A 22,181-nucleotide genomic window follows, 5' to 3' on the forward strand; every position below is an offset into this window, starting at 1 on the left:
GATGATGGTGACTAGAGGGGAGAGGACTATGAGACTACGATGAGACTAGGAAGCAGATAAAGAAGGAGAGGGCTTTGAAGTCTACAAGTAGGCTGGGATAAAGGAACTATGATTAGTGGGACTATATACTATATATAACGACTACAATTGTGCTATAAGGGATTGATCAGACTACGCTTGGGAGGAGAGAGAAATAAATTGACTACCAACCAGCCTGGGATCCAGCCTCAGGAGGCGGCTCTTGGCCACTGAATGCTCGAGTCTCTCTTGCCCTTACGCTTTTTTCTTGGAAACTCACAGTTATATATAATATATATACATATATATATTATATATTGCTTTTTGGGTCACACCCTGCAATGCACAGGGGTTACTCCTGGCTCATGCACTCAGGAATTACTCCTGGCGGTGCTGGGGGACCATAAGGGATGCTGGGAATCAAATCCTGGTTGGCCTTGAGCAAGGCAAACCTGCTACCCACTGTACTATCACTCCAGCCCCCGTAACTGGGTAATTAGTAACTGTTGATTTACAAATAGTATTTTTGGATTCTTTTATTCCCTGAGCTACAAAAATATATACCTGGGGAAACTTAATAAATACTGCATTACTATATTCTTGCACTAGTAAGTTTTAGGTTAGGATATAAATCAACTCACTACAGTTCTAACAGGATTTCTGGTATGTAATGCTTTCAGAAGACAACCAACCTGACTCAAACTGAAAAGCCATATTCACAGGGGTTCTCTTTCTTACCTCACAGATTCTCTCCACTATTTCCTCCTAACTTTTCTAGTCCTGGCTTGCAGAAATTCTTCCACTCAATGAAGTCTCTCCTTCAGGATTCTTCCATCTTACTTCCTAGACACCCTTCCTTCTTTGCAATATTGTTTTACTCTTCAATTAGTCATCTCGTGGAAGCCTTCCCAGGCTACCTTCACTAGCACCCTCAAGTGCTCTTATGTCTGCCAAAAACTTGAGAGTTAGGGAGACAGCTGAGAGGCTCTGTGGACCCCGGGTTCCATTTCCAAAACTGCATGTTGCTCCAAGCACAGGGTGGCGCTGAGCACTGCCTGGATGACCTTTCTTTCCCTTCAGTCTCTCTCTCTCTCTCTCTCTCTCTCTCACACACTCACTCACACACACACTCAACCCTTGTTGTTATATCACTGTATAGCACTGTCCTCCCGTTGTTCATTGATTTGTTCAAACCGGCATCAGTAACGTCTCTATTGTGAGACTTATTGTCACTGTTTTTGGCATATCGAATATGCCATGGGGAGCTTGCCAAGTTTTGCCCTGCGGGCTGGATACTCTCTGTAGCTTGCCCGGCTTTCGGAGAGGGAAGGAATCGAACCCCAGTCCACCACGGCAAGTCAAACGCCCTAGCCGCTATGCTATCATTCCAGCCCACAATACATCTATATTTATCTTCTTGGGTGACCTTTCCTTCCCCTCAATCATACACACACAACCATACACACAGACACACCCACACACTCCTAGTCACCGTATCACAATAAATTTATCTCCTTCAACAGACTCTCAGAAGCGCAGGGTCCATAACTACTTGTTTACTGTGTACTCCTAGCTTCTAGGACGCTCCGAACACGTCATTTTTCAACATTCCTCGATTGAACAGTGGTAGAAATTTTGGGAGTTTGGTACTCCACTGGGACCGGACGGATGGATCCCTTTCACCCTCCGGGTTGGAACCTGTTTAATCTGACTTTCCCCCGTAGAACCGCCGCCGACTACGCCGGGAACCAGAAGAGCGCGGGTTTGGATGACGGATCCGGCGGCGACAGCTCCCACGTGCAGGCAAGGAGCTGGGAAGCGGTGGCGCCGAGGCGACGAGGATCCCGGGCAAAGCCCGACCGCGCCTCGGCGAGCGCCCCGCACTCCTCTCCCCGCCGGCGCGCCAAGCCGTTAGCCCCACCCCGTCCCGCTCGGCTCCACCCACCCGGCGCGCCAGGCGGCTCCACCCCGGCGCCCGGGCCAGCGGCGCACTTGTAAGCCCCGCCTCCGGGGTGCGGGCGCGCTCCCCCTCCCGGTTCTGCCTGAGCAGTTCCGTTAGCAGCGGGAGGGAAAACCGTCCTGCGGGTCTCCGCCTCTCCGCTCCCAAAGCTTCACTCCCTACTCCCCCTGCGACCACTCCACAGCCGGCTACGGAGGCCCCTGACGTACAAACATCCCCCAGGCCCTAGCGTCTCCCGATAGGTTTTGTTCGCGCGACTTCGTCCGGTCTTCTGGCCCTGCGTTCAGTTTCTTGTCAGGAACGCGAGTCGTCGAATTCCGTCGGGCCACAGGCCGACGCTCTGCACGGGAGTAAAAGTTGTGGGTGTGTTTTTCCTTTTCTTTTCTTTTTTGGCCGCCGTGGCCGCCGCATTCCTTCCCCCCCGCCTCGCGGAATTGTGGCGGGAGGGGGAGGAGTGTGCCAAGGCGCCTGCGCGGAGAGGCAGCTTTCCATCCGGGTCCCTGTCCGTGCGGTGCAGCAGGTCGGTAGGCGGGAAATGGCGACTGGCTGAAGAAGCTAGTTCTGTTGCTGCTGCGGGGAAAGCGGGAAAGACACCACGCATTGCGCAGTGGGGACCATCGTCGGAGCCTGAGGACACTTCTCTGTCGTCACAGTTAGGTAATCCCTCGTGTCGAGATGCTGCCGCTGCTCCTCACCCTAGTCCTCCTCCTCTTGAGGGCCGCCTGCGTGATCTCCTCCCCCTCGCCGCTGGGCTCTCGGGCGGCTCTGGCGCCGCGGTAGGCACGCACTCTTGGCGCCTCGTCCGTCCGCGCCTGGACCCGCTCTTCTCCGGACTTTCCCCCCGAGGGCCGAAGGGAGCTCCCTTCCCGCCAGCCCGCGCTCTGAGGCTGAGGCCTGTGTTGTGATTTCTGGGCTTAGATTTCACTTTGCTACCCACCCCCACCGCGATCTCAGGCTCTCACTCCCGAGCCCCCAGGAGCCCCTCCTGGCCATGGGCTTCGATCGTCGTTTCTAACCTTGGCCCACCTTGATTTCTAGGTTTCATTCGTTCTACTGGAGTGCTTTTAGGGGCCGAGGTGGGGGCGGGGGAAGCGTTGCCCCGCTTTTTTTCATTTTCTTTTTCTTTTTTTTTCGTGCCTTTTGAGGATCTGGAAGAAGAGATTTTATTGAGTTCTATTTATCTTCTGTGTTGGCAAATTATGGAGTTGACGTTGTTAACTTTTTCACATCGCGCGTAGTGAGCAGCTCTTGGTGGAAGGCCTCTTGTTTCCTTGGTGGTCAATTTAAGGGTGAATATTACCGTCGGTAGTATTTTGCCATGGGGGGGCGAGGTCTGCATGAGTGTTTACTTTTGCATTCTTACTAGAATTCGTGGTAAATACTTGCATAAGTGAATCGTGTTTATTTACTTCTCACCCTAGTGGTGGCTGCATGTGTGAATGATGTTAAGCACTTCAGAGTACCTTAGGGAAGCCTTAGGAGATACTGCTCGTAAACTGCCAGAGATCCTGAAATGAAGTGTACTTAGAGGCTGTTCCTCCAAGGCAGTGATTTATCTCTCTAATGCTAATAAAACTATGCCAGGATTACCGCCCGACGTGAATATACAGAAATTAGTGACTTGCAGTGATAGATTTATCTTTGTAATTTTCACATTGTGGATTTCTTTATATACCGGCTCTTGAAGTCCTTGCCAACTTTTAAAATTTTGTGTTAGAAAGCAAGGGAATGGGAAGTTAAAACTAGTTTTAGTGTTAGATTTAGTCCTTTAAAAAATTAATTCTACAGACCTGTTGTTCATAAGGAGAACTAAATGAGCCTGTTGGTATTTTTCAGAATTTTCTTTTTGATCTTGTTGAGTTTTGGCATTTTTTTTAACTAATCAAATTAAGTGTGTGTGTGTGTGTGTGTGTGTGTGTGTGTGGTGCTGAGGATTGAACCCAGGTCTCTTAATTCCTAAATGTTTAACCCATATTCCCCCTCCCTCCCCCCTCAAATTAAGTTTTTAAAATGTGGTTCTGTGGACTGGAGAGAGAGTGCAGCGGATGAGGCACTTGCTTTACACTGGGTTCACCAGATTCGAGCCCCCGCACCACATAATGGTTTCATGAACCGGACCAGGAGTGATTCCTGAGCCCCTTTGGGTGTGGCCCAAACATTTTTTTAAAAAACGAAGGAAAAAAAAATAATGTGGTTCCTATAACTTACCATTTGATGTTTATAATTCAAATGACTTTCACATAATTCCAGTTTAGAAGACTTCATTGTTGCTGCATATGAGAATTAAATTTTAGTAATAAACAGGAACATAGAAATATCTTTTTAGCCATTATTTGATAGAATCCCCCCAAGGTCATAAAGAAAGTCACAACAAATGTAGTTCTTAGGTAGTAGTCTTTAAAGATTGAGTTGAACTTAAATGGAACCAAAATGTAGAGAGTGGGCAGTGGAGATGAGGAACTGATAGATATTTGCTGAGTCCATTTGTTTACAAAATTGGGCCAAGCATGTGACTTTAAGGTATTAAACTGTATTATTGGTGTAATGTAGCAATACCCGGCAATACTTTTGTCACCAAAGCATTCTTTTTGTATATTTATTTACAGTGGTTTGGGGCCACATCGGGCAAGTTTTTTTATTGCTTTTCTGATAGTTTATAATGCATTACTCTCTTCAATAAAATTTAATTTACAGGTAGCCAAATGATTATTGTATGTTGATTACCTTCCAGGATTCCCCCAGATTGTTTTCTAATTCTTTTAGTACCTGCATTCTTTAAGTCAGGCTTGAAAGGAGCTATATCTGTGGCCTGAATGTTTTATTCCTTAATGTTTGTGTACTTGTAGCTCTAAATAGGATTGGTTTATTTTATAGTATTCCATTCTACATAATGTATCTTGGACATTTTGCTTGAATTAGTAATGCAGTTTTATTATGACTATTATGAAAAGAACTGGAGAAAGTTTTCTTTTTTTCTCAGTTCATCAAGTTGATTTCCATATTGGAGATTTCTGGTAAAGAAATTTCTTCATAAGATACTATATAACAGTTTTAAAACTGGTTCAAAACAAAGCAAGAAACAGGGACTTTTTTTCCAGAAAGGATAGATTTAAAACAATAGGAATAACTGTAGATTAGTCTAAGCATTTCTAAATCATCTCAGTCATAGATTTTGTATTAATACAATTGTCAGATTTGAAATAAACAGTATATTCTATAAGATATCTAGTTACATGTAATTTATTAAGCCGTGAAAGCATAAAATAGGAAAGACACTTTGACTTATAAATATCCACTTCAAGGAGAGGAGTACACCACATAATGGTGCCCACTGTTATCCTTTGGAATAAGTTAAAAAGTTACCTAAGTGGACCTTAGAGATAGTCCGTGGGTAGGACACATGCCTGGCATGTTTCCAACCTGGGTTTGATCCCAGACACCCATATGGTCTCCCATACCCCCAGGAGTGATCCTTGAGTGCAGAGCCAGGAGTAAGCCCTGAATACTACCATGAGTGGCTCTCACCCCCCTCCCCAAAATTGTTAGTGTTTTTTTTGGGGGGGGGCACCATTCTGTTTATTTATTTATTTGCTGTGGTTGGGGCCACACCTGGCACTGCTCAGGGTTATTCCTGGCTCTGTGCTCAGAGTCACTCCTGGCAGGCTCAGGGGCCATATGGGGTGCTAGGGATAGAACCTGGGTCTGTGGCATGCAAGGTAAACAACCTATCTGCTGTACTATTGCTTTAGCCCCTGTTTATTTTTATAGCTTTATTGAATGAGATAACTGATTTGTAATACTATTAGTGATAGTTTCACATATGTAAAATTACAATACTATACCCCTCTCTGTTGTATACCCTCTTGCCCAGGGTCACCAGTGCTTCTCCCTTTTTACTTCCTCCCACCCAAACTCAGTCCTGTGGATCAGTTTTCCCATTTTCTTGTCTTTCTATTTATGTTTTTGTTTTTGGGGCATGCCCCCCAGTGATGTTCAGGTATCTTTTCTGGATCTGCACTCGGGAAACACTCGTGGCAGTGCTTGGGGGAATCAAACCCTGTCAGCCGTGTGTAAGGCAAGTGCTTTACCAGCTGTACTATGTCTTGGGCCCCTATGTCGCCTTAAAAATTTATTTATTTATTGCCTTTTGGGTCACATCCGGCGATGCACAGGGGTTACTCCTGGCTTTGCACTCAGAAGTTACTCCTGGCGGTACTCAGGGGACCATATGGAATGCTGGGAATCGAACCCGGGTCAGCCACGAGCAAGGCAAACACCCAACCCGCTGTGCTATCCCCTCCAGCCCCTGCCTTAAAATTTTTTTTAATTGAGATTGTTTGGTTTTTAATACTGTTAATAATGATTTCTTATATATAATTCCAACACCACACCCATAACCAGTATACTCACCTCCCTCTAAAACCCACCCAACTCAATTGTATGGATCCGTTCTCCCATTATGTTGTCTTTGGACCTCTTATTACCTTGCTGTTTATACTCTTAAGTCCCACAATCATTCTGCATTTATCCCTTTCCTTCTAAATGATCTCACTCAGCATGATACCATCTAGTTCCATCCATGTCATGACAGATTGTATGATTTTGTCCTTTCTTAGAGCTGCATAGTATTCCATTGTGTATTTATACCACAACTTTTTATTTTTCGGCCATACCCAGCAATGTCAGGGTTTACTACCTACTGCACTCAGGAATTACTCCTGGCAGTGCTTGGGGAACCATATAGGATACTGGTGATCGAACCTGGATTGGCTGCTTACAAGGCAAGCACCACACCCACTGTACTATCTCTTCAGCTTCGATACCACAACTTTTACATCCATTCATCTATAGTTGGACATTTGAGTTGTTTCTGTATCTTGGCTATTGTACTAAGATCATTGCCGTGCATATATCCTTTTGAATTGTTTTGTGTTTTGAAAGTAGAGCCTACCAAAAAGTGGTGTAGGAGGTCTTTCTATTATTTTTAAAGAATTAACCTGACCATTTTAACTGAATTAGGAGTAAAGGGTCATTTGCCCTACTTTGAAGATGTGAAGATTTAATAGTTAGGAGATTTACTATAAAGCCATAAAATGCAGTTTTAGTTTTCGCTTACTTGACATGTGCCATATGTTATATATCTAAGCCAGATATATTCACTACTGTTTATATAGCATTCGTGGCTGCGCGGCCTCTTATTGTCTAGTTCTCACTCTCAAAGAACCTGGCAGGCTACCGAGAGTATCCTGCCCGTATATATATGGCTGATTGGGAACACCTGTAAAGGTGATTAGAGGCTGCCTCAAAAGCCTCCATCCCTCTCAGAGAGCCCGGCAAGCTACCGAGAGTATCCCGCCCGCATGGCAGAGCCTGGCAAGCTACCTGTGGCATACTCAATATGCCAAAAACAGTAACAATGATGGTCCTCATTCCCCTGACCCTGAAAGAGCCCTCAATAAGCCATCGGACTACACTAGCATGTGACAGGGATGGATGGAGACGTTACTGGTGCCTGCTCGAGCAAATCGATGAATAATGGGGTGATAGTGATTATATAGCCATATTAATTTAGTAAACTATAATTGGATTTCTTATAAAGATAGTCTAGGTGATTGACATTGTGGTATAATTTAAGAATTGTTGATGGTAAGCTTTGTCTCATAATGGAATTCTTTATAAAAATGTGACAAATTGAATGAGAAATGTTAAAATTTATCAACAATATTAGCATAGCTTCGTTTCTAATAAAAGTTCCTGATACTACAACAAGTAAGGTTACAGGGGGAGTGGAATATAGAAGTTTTTTGCATGGTGTCTGGAGAGATTGTCTATGACCTAATTGCTGCTTTATCTTGGTTTTTGGAACATATTTTGCAGTGTTCAGTGGCCACTCCTGACTCTTTGTTTGGTTATTGCTCTCTGTTGTGCTCAGGGGATCATGAAGTACTGGAAATTAAACCTGGGGCTTCTGCATACAGAATTTGTTCTCTACCCATTAGGCTATCTCTTCTATTTGGGCCTAGAATCTTTTTTTTCCTTTTTTTTAATTTTTGAAACTTTATTTTAACATGGTGATTTACGAAGTTGTTTATAATAGTTGTTTCAGGTATTCATTGTTCCAACATCAGTCCCACCACCAGTGTGACCTTCCCTCTACCATTGTCCCCAGTTACTCAGCCACCCTCCATACCCCCCCATGTCCTCAGCAGTCCGAAATAGTTTACTTTATTGTTTGTTACAACATATGTCTCATAATTAAGTTAACTAAAGTCATCGTCCAAGGATTTACTGAGCTGTTAGGTGCTCAAGCCTTCTGTGCTATTGTTTTTGCTCATTGAGCTTAGTGGCCTTCTAAGCAATTTTCCAATCTAATATTCTGTGCTCCACTGTGGGCTGTGAAATAGTACTGTGAAATTTTGTGGCCATGTGCTCCAGAAACTGTGGAACTGGAATGATTCAACCACATGGGCCTATTATCTTAAACTATGGGTTGTGAATCCTTACATTACCATGTGTCTTAAAAATAAACTAGATTTTAAAATAAATTTATGATTTATTATCAGGGTTTATATACTTTTTTAAATGTATTTTTATACTTGGGCTTTCACAAAATTTTTGGAGTGAAAGTGGTTGTGTATGGAAAAAATTTAATGAGCCTTTAGTTTAGGGGAGAAAGACAGGCTGTGGTAACAGAGAGGCTTGGGTTTCCTGGGGTCTTTTTGGCTCTACACTCAGGAATTACTCCTGGCGGTGCTCTTGGGACCATATGGGATGCTGGGAATCGAATCTGGGTTGGCCGCGCGCGCGTGCAAGGCAAGCGCCCTACCCGCTGTGCCATCACTCCAGCCCCTCCTGGGGTCTTTTGACAATCTTCGAAATCTGTTAAGTGGGGCTAGACAAATAGTATATGAGCTATGGCAATTGCTTTGCATCTGACTTCTTTGGTCTGATCCTGGTTCGATTCTCCAGACTGCATGTACTGCATGTGTGGCCCCAGCTCCTCCATCCCTCCCCAAATCTAATAGTAATGAGAGGTGAGAGTGTTTAGTCCCAAGAATCGTAGGATCTTAAAGACAAATAATGTTTATCAGTTTGACCAGCTCTTTTAATTGTTGACATCACCTACAGGTCTCCCAGTTAGTAAAGGTATCCTTAAAAAGGGTGAAGGATATTGTTATTACTAAGGCTTTTAGAAATTAGATTTGGGGCTGGAGTGATAGTCAAATGGGTAGGGCACTTGCCTTTCACGTAGCCTACCTGAGTTAAATCCCGAGCACCCGCCAGGAGTGACTTGAGCACAGAACCCCAGAAGTCCTTAGCACAGCTGAGTGTGGCACAAAAACTGGGTGTGTGTGTGGGGGGGGGGGGGGGGCTGTTGTAGGATAAAGAAATAGCTCAAAAGACTGAAAACATGTGCTTTTCATATGGAGAGCCCAGGTGTATAAGCTAACAACACCAGTGTCTAACACTAAGCTAAGAGTAGCCACAGAGTGCCTCAGAGTGTGGCCCTAAAACCAAAAAGTAGAGGATTGGGATGCGGTTTACTGGAATAGCACCTGCTTTTCACATGTGAGTCCCTAGGTTTGACTTCCAGCACTGCCAAAAAAAAACTACCTTTATTTATTGCTTTTTGGTCCATACCTAGCAATGCTCAGGGTTACTGCTAGCTCTGCTGCACTCAGTTATTCCCTGTGGTGTTTAGGAGTCCATCTGGGATTCCGGGAATTGAGCCTGGGTCAGTTACATGCAAGGCAAATACCTTACCCACTTTACTCTGTCGCCTTACCCCCGCAAAGTCTGATTCTGTTAGAGCTCACATAGTGCCAGTTGACTGTATATTAAGAAATCTGTATTTTATCATAATCTTAAACTCTTGTATTAAGTTAGAGAGATTTTGTTTTATTGCTTTTGGACCACATCTAGTGGTGTTTGAACTTACTCCTGCCTCTGCATTCAGTATTCATTCCTGGCCGGGCTTAGGGGATCTATGAGTTGTCTGGGATCGAACCCTGGTTTACTGCATGCAAGGCATTCACCCTATCCACTGTTCTGTCACTCTGGCCCTAATTTAGAGAGAGATTAGAAAAGGAAGCATGTCTAAATTAAACATAAATCATTAGCAGTGCTTTGACTAGCTATTAGGTTTTTATAAAAGCTGTAATTTTAGGACAAGGAAATATGTTTACTGCTTTGATTAACTAAAACTACTAGAAGTTACTTGACTTATTTTTATTTATTTATTTATTTTTTGCTTTTTGGGTCACACCCGGCGATGCACAAGGGTTACTCCTGGCTCTGCACTCAGGAGTTACTCCTGGTGGTGCTCAGGGGACCATATGGGATGCTGGGAATCGAACCCAGGTTGGCTGCATGCAAGGCAAACACCCTACTCGCTGTGCTATCTCTCTAGCCCTTGACTTATTTTTTAAAAAATTATTAGAATTTAATTTTATTTTTATAAAATTCCAACACCAACACTTGACTGTTTTAGAAACAACTGGGGTTAATGTTCAGTAGTGATAATTTTTATAGTTTAGGAAGAATAGTGATTTCTTTTGTGTGTGTTGGGGTACACCCAATGGGTGCTCACAGGTTGTTTCCTAGCATGCTAAGGGTTGAACCTGGGCCTCCCACACATAAAGCTCACTAAAAATACTTAAGGAGAAGATTAAGATCTAGTTGACAAAAGTAATCTGATAAAGGTTTCTCATGTTGGCCATATTGTTTTTGTTTGTTTTTTTTGGGGGGGGGGCACACCCAGCGGTGCTCAGGGCTTATTCCTGGTTCTGTGGTCAGGGATCACTCCTGGCAGGTATCGGACCTGTATCAGAGATCAAACCCAGGTGGGCCACATGCAAGACATGTGCCCTATCTACTGTACTCTCTTCTGCCTAGTTTGAAATAATGTTAAGGTAGGAAATTAAAAGACTTCCGTAAAAAGGAGAGTATATATGTTATTTGTTAAATTCCAGAACACACAAGTATGTTTTTGTTTTTGGGACACATCTGACTCTGCCTAGGGATCACTCCTGGTGGGTTCGGACTCTGCCTGGGAATCACTCCTGGTGGGTTCGGGGAATCATAGAGTTCCAGGGAAATAAACCCTGGTCAACTGTGTGCAAGGCAAATGCCTTACCTAGCAGGGACAGTGGTGGTAGAGCAACTATCACTCCAGCCCCCACAGAAGTATCATTTTGTTAAAAAGTTGACTTATTTTAGTGATAATTGCTTTCTTCCTGGTATTCTTCAAATATGGAGAATATCCTATAAAGTTAACTAGCACTGGCTTTGCATGTAACATTTCAGTGTATTTTGTTAAATAATTATACAGTCCTTTAATTTTCTTATGTCTAGATAAAAGTTAAATTGGGGGCCAGATAAGATAGTACCGCCATTAAGGCACTTGCCTTGCAAGCTGCCAACCTTGGTTTGCTCTCCAATACATCATACAGTCACTAAGTGCTGCTAGGTGTGGTTCCTGAGCACAGACCCAGGAGTAAGCCCTGAATACCACCAGTTGTTACCCTCCCCTCCAAATTACTTAAAATGTATACATGGGGGTTGGAGAGAGAGGACATGTGTCTTGCATGCAGCTGACTGGCCCCATTCCTGGCATCTCAGGCCCCACCAGTAGTGATCCATGAGCACAGAATCAGAATAAATCTCTGAGCACCACAGAGTCTGGTTTTCCCTTGCCACCCACCCCCCAAAATGTTCTCACAATCACATTTTTCTTTAAAAACAAACAAACAAACAAACAAAAAACAACTTGGCCTTTTCTCCCTCCTCACTGGATATACACTTTTTAATTTTCACTATTTTTATATTTTTGATTTGGGATTATACCTGGCTGTACTCAGGGCTTCCTTGCTCTGTGCCCAGGGATCATTCCCATAGCACAGGGACCATATGCAGTCCCTCTGGTTGGCTGCATGAAAGGCAAGCACCCTACCCACCGAACCACTTCTCTGGCCCTGATTTATTTTATTTTTAGTAGTAACAAAGAAGGGGGCACTTCTGTTATAGAGTTGTTATACGTTATCTCACTAGTAATTTAAGTAAGTTTATTCTTCAAGGCTGGAGAGATAGTACAAGGTTAAGACACTTGCCTTGAATGCCACGAACTGTCACTTGATCCCTGAACCCACATATAGTCTTCGAGTAGCACCAGGTGTGATCCCTGAATATAGAGTCAGAAATAAGCCCAGTGCTTGGGGAACCCTGTGTTTTATCAGGGATTTGAACCTGGTCAATGGGGGATGCAATACAAGTACCTTAATCTCTGTACTGTCTCTCCAGCCCCACAATTTAAGATTTAAGGTTTTAGATTGGATTGCTGGTGGTAACTTAAAATATTTAGGCCTGGAGTGATAGCTCAGCAGAGTGGATTTCTGGTCTGCTTGAGACTTGCAGATTCTAGGCATTACATGGTTCCCCTCAACACCACTGGGATGTAGTTTTGTTGGTCTCCCAACCCTACTTAGTTGGTTGGATCATGGTTAGGCCTACCACCAGACGAATTATCCCTGGGAAGTGCAAGCACTTTTGTAAGAAATGAAAAGGCTTGCTCTTTAAGCCCCTATTCTCCCTTGAACACAAACAGTATGTCACTTACTTGTTTCTATGTTTCTTTGCTTTTTCTACTCTGGAGAAGCCCATGTTTGTTTGTTTATATTTTTTCAACATGTACTTGCTCTCTTTCTCTTCTTTTATGGTGAAGTTTCAATAAAAACCTATCTTGCCTCACCATTTAAAAAATAAATAAAAGTGTATCTACATTGCTCGAATTTGAACAAATCAGCTGTGTGCAAAGCAAGTACTTTACCCTCTGTAACTTATCTCTCCTGCCCCCGGAGGCTTTTTTTCCCCCATTTTTTATAATTTTATTTATTGAATCACCGTGAGAGTTGTTACAAAGCTTTCGGGTCTAAGTCTCGGTCATACAATGAAACACCCATACCTTCACCAGTGCCCATTTTCCACCACCAAAACCCCCAGTATACCCCCATCCCACACCCTCCCCCTACCTGTGGGGAAGATGATTTCCACATTACTCTCTTTCTACTTTGATCACATTCAATATTTCGACACCAGACCCACCATTATTATTTGAGATTTTACCCCAACACTCAGATCTGCTGAAAAGGCAACAGTAGACAATTTGTGTTCTATTGCTGGTTATGAATAACATATGATATTGCGTGGCTGCAGTAGGGCCATGTGATTTTGAAATTCCAAAATTTTAACACTTAAATCTGGAGGGATTTCTGCCAAAAGCCACTGGGTTTCGAGATTTGCTCCTGAGTCTCTGGAGTCATGGCCGTTGGGCAGCTTGATCAGGAGCCAGAGAGGCCGTTCGTGGGTGATGACTTGGGGTCTCATTGGGACGGGGAGACCAGGACCGGCTCCACCCCCATCCCGTGAGGCCCAACAAGTTTAATCACTGTGGTCCCAGACCTGACTGTCCAATGGCCTCTGGAGGATGACGGCCACCGAGCCACCAAGGGGGAGCAGGCGGAGGGACAACACCCTTTACCCCTGGGTGGCTCGGCAACAGTAACCTACTGCAGTGTCCAGACGCATTTCTGCCAAAAGCTGCTGGGTTTCGAGATTTGTTTCTGAGTCTCTGGGATCATTGCCATTGAGCAACTTGATCAGGAGCCAGAGAGGCCGTTTGTGGGCGATGACTTGGGGTCTCGTTGGGATGGGGAGACCAGGACCAGCTCCACCCCCATCCCATGAGGCCCAACAAGTTTCATCACTGCTGGCCCAGACCTGACTGTCCAATAGCCTCTGGAGGATGAGGGCACTGAGCCACGAAGGAGGAGCAGGTGGAGGGACAACACCCTTTCCCTGTTGGGGTGACCCGGCAACAGTAACCTACGGACGCATTTCTGCCAAAAGCTGTTGGGTTTCGAGATTTGTTTCCGAATCTCTGGGATCGTGGCCATTAAGCAGTTCGATCAGGAACCAGAGAGGCTATGCCTCCAATTATATAGCTGAGCCGGAGCTGGTTTGTGGGTGTGTTTCCCACATACCTAACTTTTGGCCATTTACTTCCTTGGTAAACTTTGCCCCAAGGTCTGGCCAAAGGCACAGCAGCAATTTTGGGGTATCTGGAATTCTAAAGGTGCCATCAGGCTGCTGATGCACTCCCCTCACAGGTACAGATTGACCTGCTGGCAGCACCATACCCCCGGCTTTTTTTTTTAACATGTCATAATGTTTGTGTTAATTAGGGTGATAAGGGATAACATGTATGTGAAGGATGAAAATAGTTCAGATTAGGGGGCTGGAATAATAATCGAGTAGGTAGGGTGCTTGTTTCATACTTGGCTGACCCAGGTTTCATCCCCAGTGCCCCATATGGTCATAGTCCCCGAAGCCCGCCAGGAGTGATTCCTAGAGTACAGAGCAAGAGTAAGCCCTTGCTCTGCTGGGGATGCCTCAGACCCCAAAGAAATCAAAAATCAAGTATTGCTTGGAATCAGGATCAGGGATTTTATAAAGAGGAAGTCTGATCTAAAAGGAACTTTAGTTTTATTTAAGATCTTTTCTTGCAAACAAGAATTGATTACTGTACTCAGGGTTGTTTGGGCTGGAGCTATAACACAGTGGGTAGGGCATTTGCCTTGCACTTGGCCGACCTGGGTTCGATTCCTCCGCCCCTCTCGGAGAGCCTCAAGCTACCCGTTGACGTATTCAGTATGTCAAAAACAGTAACAACAAGTCTCAAAATTTGTTGTAAGACATTACTGGTGCCCACTTGAGCAAATCGAACAACGGGAGGACAGTGCTATACTGCTACACTATTCCCTTTGAGAAAAATTATGGTACAGTTCACAAGGATTGAGTAACTGTTCGATTCACAAAGATTCAGTTGTGCCATGTTACTGATGTTACAGAGGTCTCTGCCTTCATTCAGTGCCTTTACTTTAGTAAAAAATAAATAAATATTTTATTTCAGTATAATTTGAGAGCTTAGAGAAGAAGTTGCTTCCCCTTATGCAGAACTGTAAATGGTGAAATAAAAGTAATTGAGAAGTGAGATAAAAGAGAAAAGTTGAAGGATGCTGCGATATGGTCTGATCAGGAAATATTGGAGCGCAAAGAGCAAGGTAGCAAATAGCAATGAAAAAAAGACTTGGAAAGATAGAACTTAAAGAAATTTGTATATGTTATGTGAAGGTTAGTCTTTCCTATGAAATGAATTGATAGAAAAGAACAGATAATGTGGAGGGTTAATACAAGAGGGATAAGAGTGAAAAGTCTTTTAGAGGTAAAGTCATCAACGTTTGGTGACTGTAAAAGGGATAAGGGAGAAAACACACTAGAATATTTAGGATGGTTTGTGGCTTCGTTGAAAAGCTGTTGGAGTTGATTGAATAAGCTCGATGGCAGTATTATCATTGTTCATCAGGAATTGTAGTAGGGGGCTAGAGATATAATAGTTATTTCTGGCTCTGCTCAGTGGTCATTTCCGGTGGTGTTTAGAGAACCCTTTGTGGTGTCAGGGATTGAACTAGGGTCAGCTTCTTGAAATACAAGCCCCTTAACCCTTGTACCATACCAGTGCAGTCTTAATCTTGGAATCTTGAATGGGTCTTCTGTGTCTGAATATCAGTAGGGTGAGATTCAGTGACTTGCCCTAAGGCTACTGTCTTTTAAGGTTTTGTTTGAAAAAATTTCTTGAAGTTGCCTCTTTGGTAGAGGATCTCTAATGGCGTCTGTATAAGATCCTAGACCTCAGATGTTTCTAGTCCCTTCTGTAGTAGATGAGGGTTTTTCTTTTACTTTACCCTCATCCTTCCTCTGCGTGTACCGTAAGGATGACTGAACTTGCTATCCTAAATTTTTTTTTGTCTGCCTCCTTGTTGAAAGCGAAGGGTCTGGTTAGGGCATTTATTTATTTAGCCCCAAAGTACTCCCTTTTCAGAGTAAGATTATCTTCTGTTCTTGCAAAATGAGCACCTGATAGAGGTCTGTTGCAAAGATTCTGCAAATATATTTGAGTATCATTGTTTCTAAACCTCCCAAAGAGCACAGCATTCCTATTTTAGCCCCCACTTTGCTTGTAAAAGTTTATTAATGTTATTTTTTTTTTTCTTTTTGGGTCACACCCGGCGATGCTTAGGGGTTACTTCTGGCTTTGTACTCAGGAATGACTCCTGGCGGTGCTCAGGGGACCACATGGGATGCTGGGAATCAAACCCGGGTCGGCCGTGTGCAAGGCAAATGCCCTACCCGCTGTGCTATTGCTACAGCCACTTAATGATACTATTTTATGTTTTGTTTTGGAGGCCACTCCTGGCAGTGATCAGGGTTTGCTCCCAACTCTATTTGGGGGACTATGCAATGCCAAGGGCTGAACCTAGGCCTCTGCATGCAAAGCCTGTCCAGCTATCCTATGAGCTCCAACAATTTTAGATATTTTATTCCTTGCTTTCTATGGCACAATTTAATTATATTTTTTTAGCACCCTTGCAGGCAATTTTTTTCTTTTTTGTTTTTGGGCCACACCCAGTGATGCTTAGGGGTTATACCTGCCTCTGCATTCAGGAATTACCCCTGGCAGTGTTTTGGGGACCATGGGAGATGGTCATGTATAAGGCAAGTTCAGGTTCCCTACACATTGTACTGTTTCTCTAGTACCTGTGACACAATTGTATATTCTGTTTTACTTGCCATGCCATAGGTTGAGTTAGTGCTGATACCCTGTCTTTTCACTCAAAAAGTGTCTTTATTTCCCCCCCCCCCCAACTTTCTTGTTTGTTTTGTTTTTGGGACCACAGCCAGTGGTGCTCAGAACTTTGCTCAGGGTTAATTCCTGGTAGTGCTCAGGGAACCATATGGGTTCGCCATGTGCGAGGCAAGCATCTTACCTGCTATACAGTATCTCTGTCCCTTTTTTTGAATCTTGTTTGTGCTCAGGCTCTGATGAGTTCACCAATATAATGTAGTTTATCTCATCCTTTTTTATGTTAGACTGTGATGGTATCTTCCTACCAATCCCTGTCTTTTCTGTTGTATATGTAGATATGAAATAGTGAAGGGGAGTGGGAGCTTAAGGCCACTCCCAGCCATGCTCAGGAGCTCTTGTTCCAGAGCTATTCCTAGCTCTTTTCTCAGGAATGTGAATGAAAAACAGACCTTTAGGCCAAAAAATAGAGAAAAAAGTTATTAGGGTGTGGGGTAGGCTTAGGCCATACTCAGCCATACTAAGAAGCTATTCCTGGTTCTTTTCTTGGGAGTGACTTCTGGGCAGTGCTGGGGAGACCATAAATTGTGCCAGGGATTTGAATGGGTGGTTGAGAAGTAACCCCTGTACCACCTGGCCTTTTTGTGCTAACTTCTCTGTTGTCTGTTTTTGACATAGCTATGCTCAGGAATTATTCCTGTTTCTGCACTCAGAAATCTTCTGGCAGTGCTAGGGATAGAACTGGGTCAGCCATGTGCAAGGCTAGTAACTTACTGGTTGTATTGTCTCTCAGTCCCCAAAGTCTTTTTTGTTTACAACTGGATCACACCCAGTTGTGCTCAGGACTTATTTGTGACTGCTTAGGGATTACGCCTGGTGGTCTTGGGGACCATATGGGGGGCCAGATATTGAACATGGGTTGACTGCATGCAAGGCAAGCTGCCTACCTGCTGTACTATTGCACCAGCAACACTCCCACCCCTACCCCGCATTTTGTTTTTGTGTGTTTTTCCTTTTGTTTTGTTTTTTAGTTTTTAGGCCATATCTATTGTTTTTCAGAGGTTAGTCTTGTCTTTGCACTCAGGAATCACTCCTGGTTTTGCTAGGGGACGTATGGGCTGCCCAAGATAGAACCGAGGTTGACTGAATGCAAGGCAAGTACCCTGTCCACTGTACTATCTCTCCGCTCCTTAACAATTCTTTAAAAATGGGGACCACTTACAGTGGAACTTGAGGTACCCAGGACCAGTTTTTGCAGTATTTGGCCTGGTATAGCAGGCTTGACAGTTTGATGCTTGGGCATAGTGATGCAGTGTAACTCGGACCCAGTGGTGTCTTGGGGTCACCGTGGGTGCCTGGGGAGTCATATGGTATCAAGAATTAAACTCAGCATTATGTTCTACCACTTGTGCTATCTCCACATTTCCTTGTCTATGTATTTCTTTTTTAAGAAATAAATATTTATTTGATTTTCTGCCATACCGGCACTGCTACTCCTGGTACAGTAGTCAAGGGTCACTCCAGACTGTTTGGAGGACCTTGTGGTGCTGAGCCTGGGCTTCCTGTATGTATAATATGCTTTCCAGCCCCTTGAGCTATCTCTCCAGCCCTTAAGTAAATATTTAAAAGGTGGAATGAGAAAATAATTTTATTCCCTTTTCGAGTTTTTCTAGTTATCAGTCCCCATTCCGTTCTTTCCTTTTCATTGTAATTACTTTTTTTTGCTTTCTGCTTTTTTGCTTTTTGGGTCACACCCAGTGATGTACAGGGGTTACTCCTGGCTTTGCACTCAGAAATTAACTCCTGATGGTGCCCAGGGGACAATATGGGATGCTGGGAATGGAACCCAGGCTGGCCGCGTGCAAGGCAAACACCCTCCCTGCTGTACTATTGCTCCAGCCCCAATTGTAATTACTTTTAAAAAGAAAATAATGGATTTTGTCTTTTGATTCCCTGATTTTTGTCTTTATTAGTATGTTTACAGTCACTAGTGGTGTAGAATAAAGGACTGAGGTCCTTTTTGAGTGGTAAAATGTACATAACTGTGTACTATTTTAGTCATTTTTTATTGACTGGAGGGTGAGAAGTGAGTAGGGCCACTCTTGGTGATATTTGGAATCAAACCCAAGGTGCCACACTTGAAAGGTACGTCCTTTATTTCTTGATCTACATCATTGGCCTTGTTTTGGCTGTTTTTATTTGGGGACCTAGCCTGGCAGGGGCTGCTCTGGCTCTGGTCAGGAGTTATTTCCAGCAGTGCTCAGGGAACCATGTGGTGCTGGGGTGTGAATCTATGATCAGCTGCATGCAAGGGCAAGTGCAAGTGTTTACTACCTGTACTCTCTCTCTAGCTTATTTCAGTCATTGTTTTTTGGGGTCTACACCCAGTGGTGTACTCCTGGTGGAGTTTGGGGGGACCCTGGGGATCTAACCCAGGTTGGCTCTGTGCAAGGCAAGTACCCTACCTGCTGTACTATCTCTCTAGCCCCCCATTTCAGCTATTTTTAATAATCATTGATACTACTTTCATTTTGTGCAGCCATTACTATTACAGAGCTTTCTAATCTCTTAAACTGTTAACCTGTGTCCCCTTTGCTTATCTTCCCCTAAACTCTTGCAGCCCTACTTCCTTTTTTGTTTTTTTTTGTTCGAGGCCACATCTGGCAGTACTTCAGACTTATTCCTGGCTCTCTACATTCAGGGATCATTTCTGGCAGGTTTGGGGAACCCTATGGGTCAGCTGTTTGCAAGGCAAGCACTCTACCTTCTGTACTATCTCTCTGGCCCCACCATGCTTTTTTTTTGTGTCTATGAATTTTGCTGTCCTATAAAATGAAATCATACAATATTTGTCATTTCATGACTGACTTAGTTTACTTAATTTCCTCAAGATTCGTCCATGTGATGGCACTTTAAAGAATTTTCTTTTCCTCTTCCAGTTTTTCCTCCCCCTTCACCCCACACCCCCCAGGTCAGTTGCATGGAGTGCCTCAGTGTACTATTTCTCTACCCATTTATGCTTCGAACTACATGCTTGGTTATCTTAGAATCATTGGGAGTGTCCTCTGCTCCAGTGCATACTTTGGGACTCACTCCCTGTCCCCTCAAAAGGATATAATCTGGATTTTATTTAAGAAATAGGAGAAAGGAATAGGGAGGGGGACTATAATTGATCATTAATTTAAGAGATAGAGGATTTATACATACTTTCTACATTCGAAGTCTTGCCTTTCACTCAATTGATAGTGTTTATATTCAAAAGTTGTTTTTTTGGTTTTGGATCCTACCTGCCCTTCCTCTCCCATAGTTTTTGGGTTTTGTTTGGGGACCACATCTGGCAGTGCTCAGGGCTCACTCCTGGCTCTGTGCTCAGGGATTACTCCTGGTGCTGCTTCTGGGGATCATGTGCTATGTCAAGTATTGAACCAGGGTGCCTGCATGTGAGGCAAGTAAGGGCCTTACCTGCTGCATTCTCTAACCTTGGAACCTTAAGTCTTAACTTTTAATTAAGGTCTTTGATCCATTCTGATTTAATATAATATTAGACAATTATTTACAAAGTGGTTGATTTATTGCTCCTTTTGGGCTTTCTGGTCTGATCCAGGTGGGCAGTAGCCTTAGATAAAATTGAGGGGGTGTGCTTTGGGTTGCTTTCTGTTTTTCTGAAAGGGCACTGAGCAATTTTATTTTTGAAAAGGGAGTGGTAGTAGACCAAATAAATTTAGAAACTTGTGGTATGATGCCCGTATCCCTCCCTCCCTCCCTCCTTCCCTCCCTCCCTCCCTTTCTTCCTTCCTTCTTCCTTCCTTTTTTGCATTTGAATAACCACCTCTCTTAACACAAGACCTCTAATGATTGTTTTATAAAAATTATTTGCTTTCAATGAGAGCTAACAGAGGATTTCATATTTGTTAGGCTGGTTTACTGAATGAAATTGAGTCACATCCCAGGTCTGAGATCAATAGTTTGATGTGGATACAGATAATATTATGATATGAAGCAGCATTTTTCATGTTGTGTAATAGGTTCGGTTCTAGAATTTTCTTTTTTTTTGGAGATGGGGACACATGCATTGGTGCCCAGGGTTTAATCTTGGCTCTGTACTCAGGGATCACTCCTGGAGGGACTCAGAACCATATGGGGTACAGGGGATTAAATCCTGGATGGCCATGTGTAAGGCAACCACCCTCTATGCTGTACTGGCACTCTGGCTTTAGATTCTACAACCCTCCCACCCCTCCTTCCTTCCTGATACTGCAGATCAAACCAGGATCATCATTCCAACCCAGATTCTAGAGTTTTCTATTGAGTTATCACCGTATCACTGTCTTCCTGTTGTTCATCGATTGCCTCAAGCAGCCCCCAGCCAAAGACCTCCAGGACCAGCCACCACCATGCTGAGACCACTCTCCGCACACATGAAAGTACTGGCAGAGGGACAAAGTCACGCGGGTTCCGGGGTCGCGATCTCCAAGCCTACTCGGATTTGGGCCGAGCATCCTCCACCCAGATCCTCCAAATTCCAGTAGGCGGGGGTCACACCCACCAACTGGCCCCCTGGCGCCGAGTAATCCCATCAACGGCCAAGATTCAGAGACTATAAAAACCAGCTCCCGGAACCGCGGCCGTGCGACATCCTATTATGACATCTTATTATCTCATTCCTACTTTGTACAAACTGGCAGGCTACTGAATGTAGCCTGCCCACACGGCAGAGTCTGGCAAACTCCCTGTGTCGTACCCAATATGCCAAATACCAGTAACAATGATGGGTCTCATTCTCCTAAAGAGCCTTGAATATAATCTCAGGGCTAGGATGAAGGAGACGTTACTGGGGCCTGCTCGAGGCAATCGACGATTAACAGGATGATTTGTGATTTTTGTGATTTGTGATATTACTGAGTTATATTATGGGTAAAAATACTTCGAAGGCGATTTCTAGAATTCTAACCCCCTTTTGTCCCTGTTTCTAGCAGAAGCTTGATTTTGAGCTGCCAGGTTTTTGTTTTGTTGTTTTGGGGTATTACCTAGTTGTACTCAGATCTTAATCCCCTGGCTCTACAATTAGGGATCACTCCTGGTGGACTAGGGACCAGTTGGGGTTACAGGGATAGAACTGGGATCCGTCACGTGCCAAGTAAATGTCTACCTGCTGTACTATCACTCCGCCACCCCTACCCCCTATAATTACATTCTTTTACTTAACTTTTTTTGAGCTGTATTGTGGGGGCATACCCAGAGATGTTCTGGGTATACACCTGCCTCTATGCAGAGGGACCATGCCTGATTACAAGTGGTATCAAGATTCAAACCAGGGTTGTGGCCATAGTCAAATGCCAGGTGCCTCAAGATTTGTACTTTCTCTCTTGCTCTATGCTATGTTTGCATTACTAGTACTTTTTGCATAATTAGCTAGAAATTTTTACTAAAAATATACTGGTTATGTGTCTTAGCTTTATTTCCCTCAACTATAAGTGGAAAAATAGATTAAGTAGAATAATAACT

The 22,181-nt window shown here is 43.9% G+C and overlaps 1 protein-coding gene across 1 annotated transcript in view; it reads left to right on the top strand.

The window, feature by feature from the left end:
* The first annotated feature begins 2,389 nt into the window (after nucleotides 1–2,389).
* The window catches only part of CTDSPL2 (CTD small phosphatase like 2), a 79,967-nt gene continuing 60,175 nt past the window's right edge, over nucleotides 2,390–22,181 (top strand). The window contains exon 1 of the mRNA XM_056134053.1: nucleotides 2,390–2,635. The gene's annotated coding sequence lies outside the window, so the exon portion shown is untranslated. The remainder of the gene's footprint in view (nucleotides 2,636–22,181) is intronic.

The sequence above is a fragment of the Sorex fumeus genome, unplaced genomic scaffold (genome assembly GCF_029834395.1).
Source record: "Sorex fumeus unplaced genomic scaffold, SorFum_2.1 ptg000098l, whole genome shotgun sequence".
Classification (NCBI taxonomy): Eukaryota; Metazoa; Chordata; class Mammalia; order Eulipotyphla; family Soricidae; genus Sorex; species Sorex fumeus.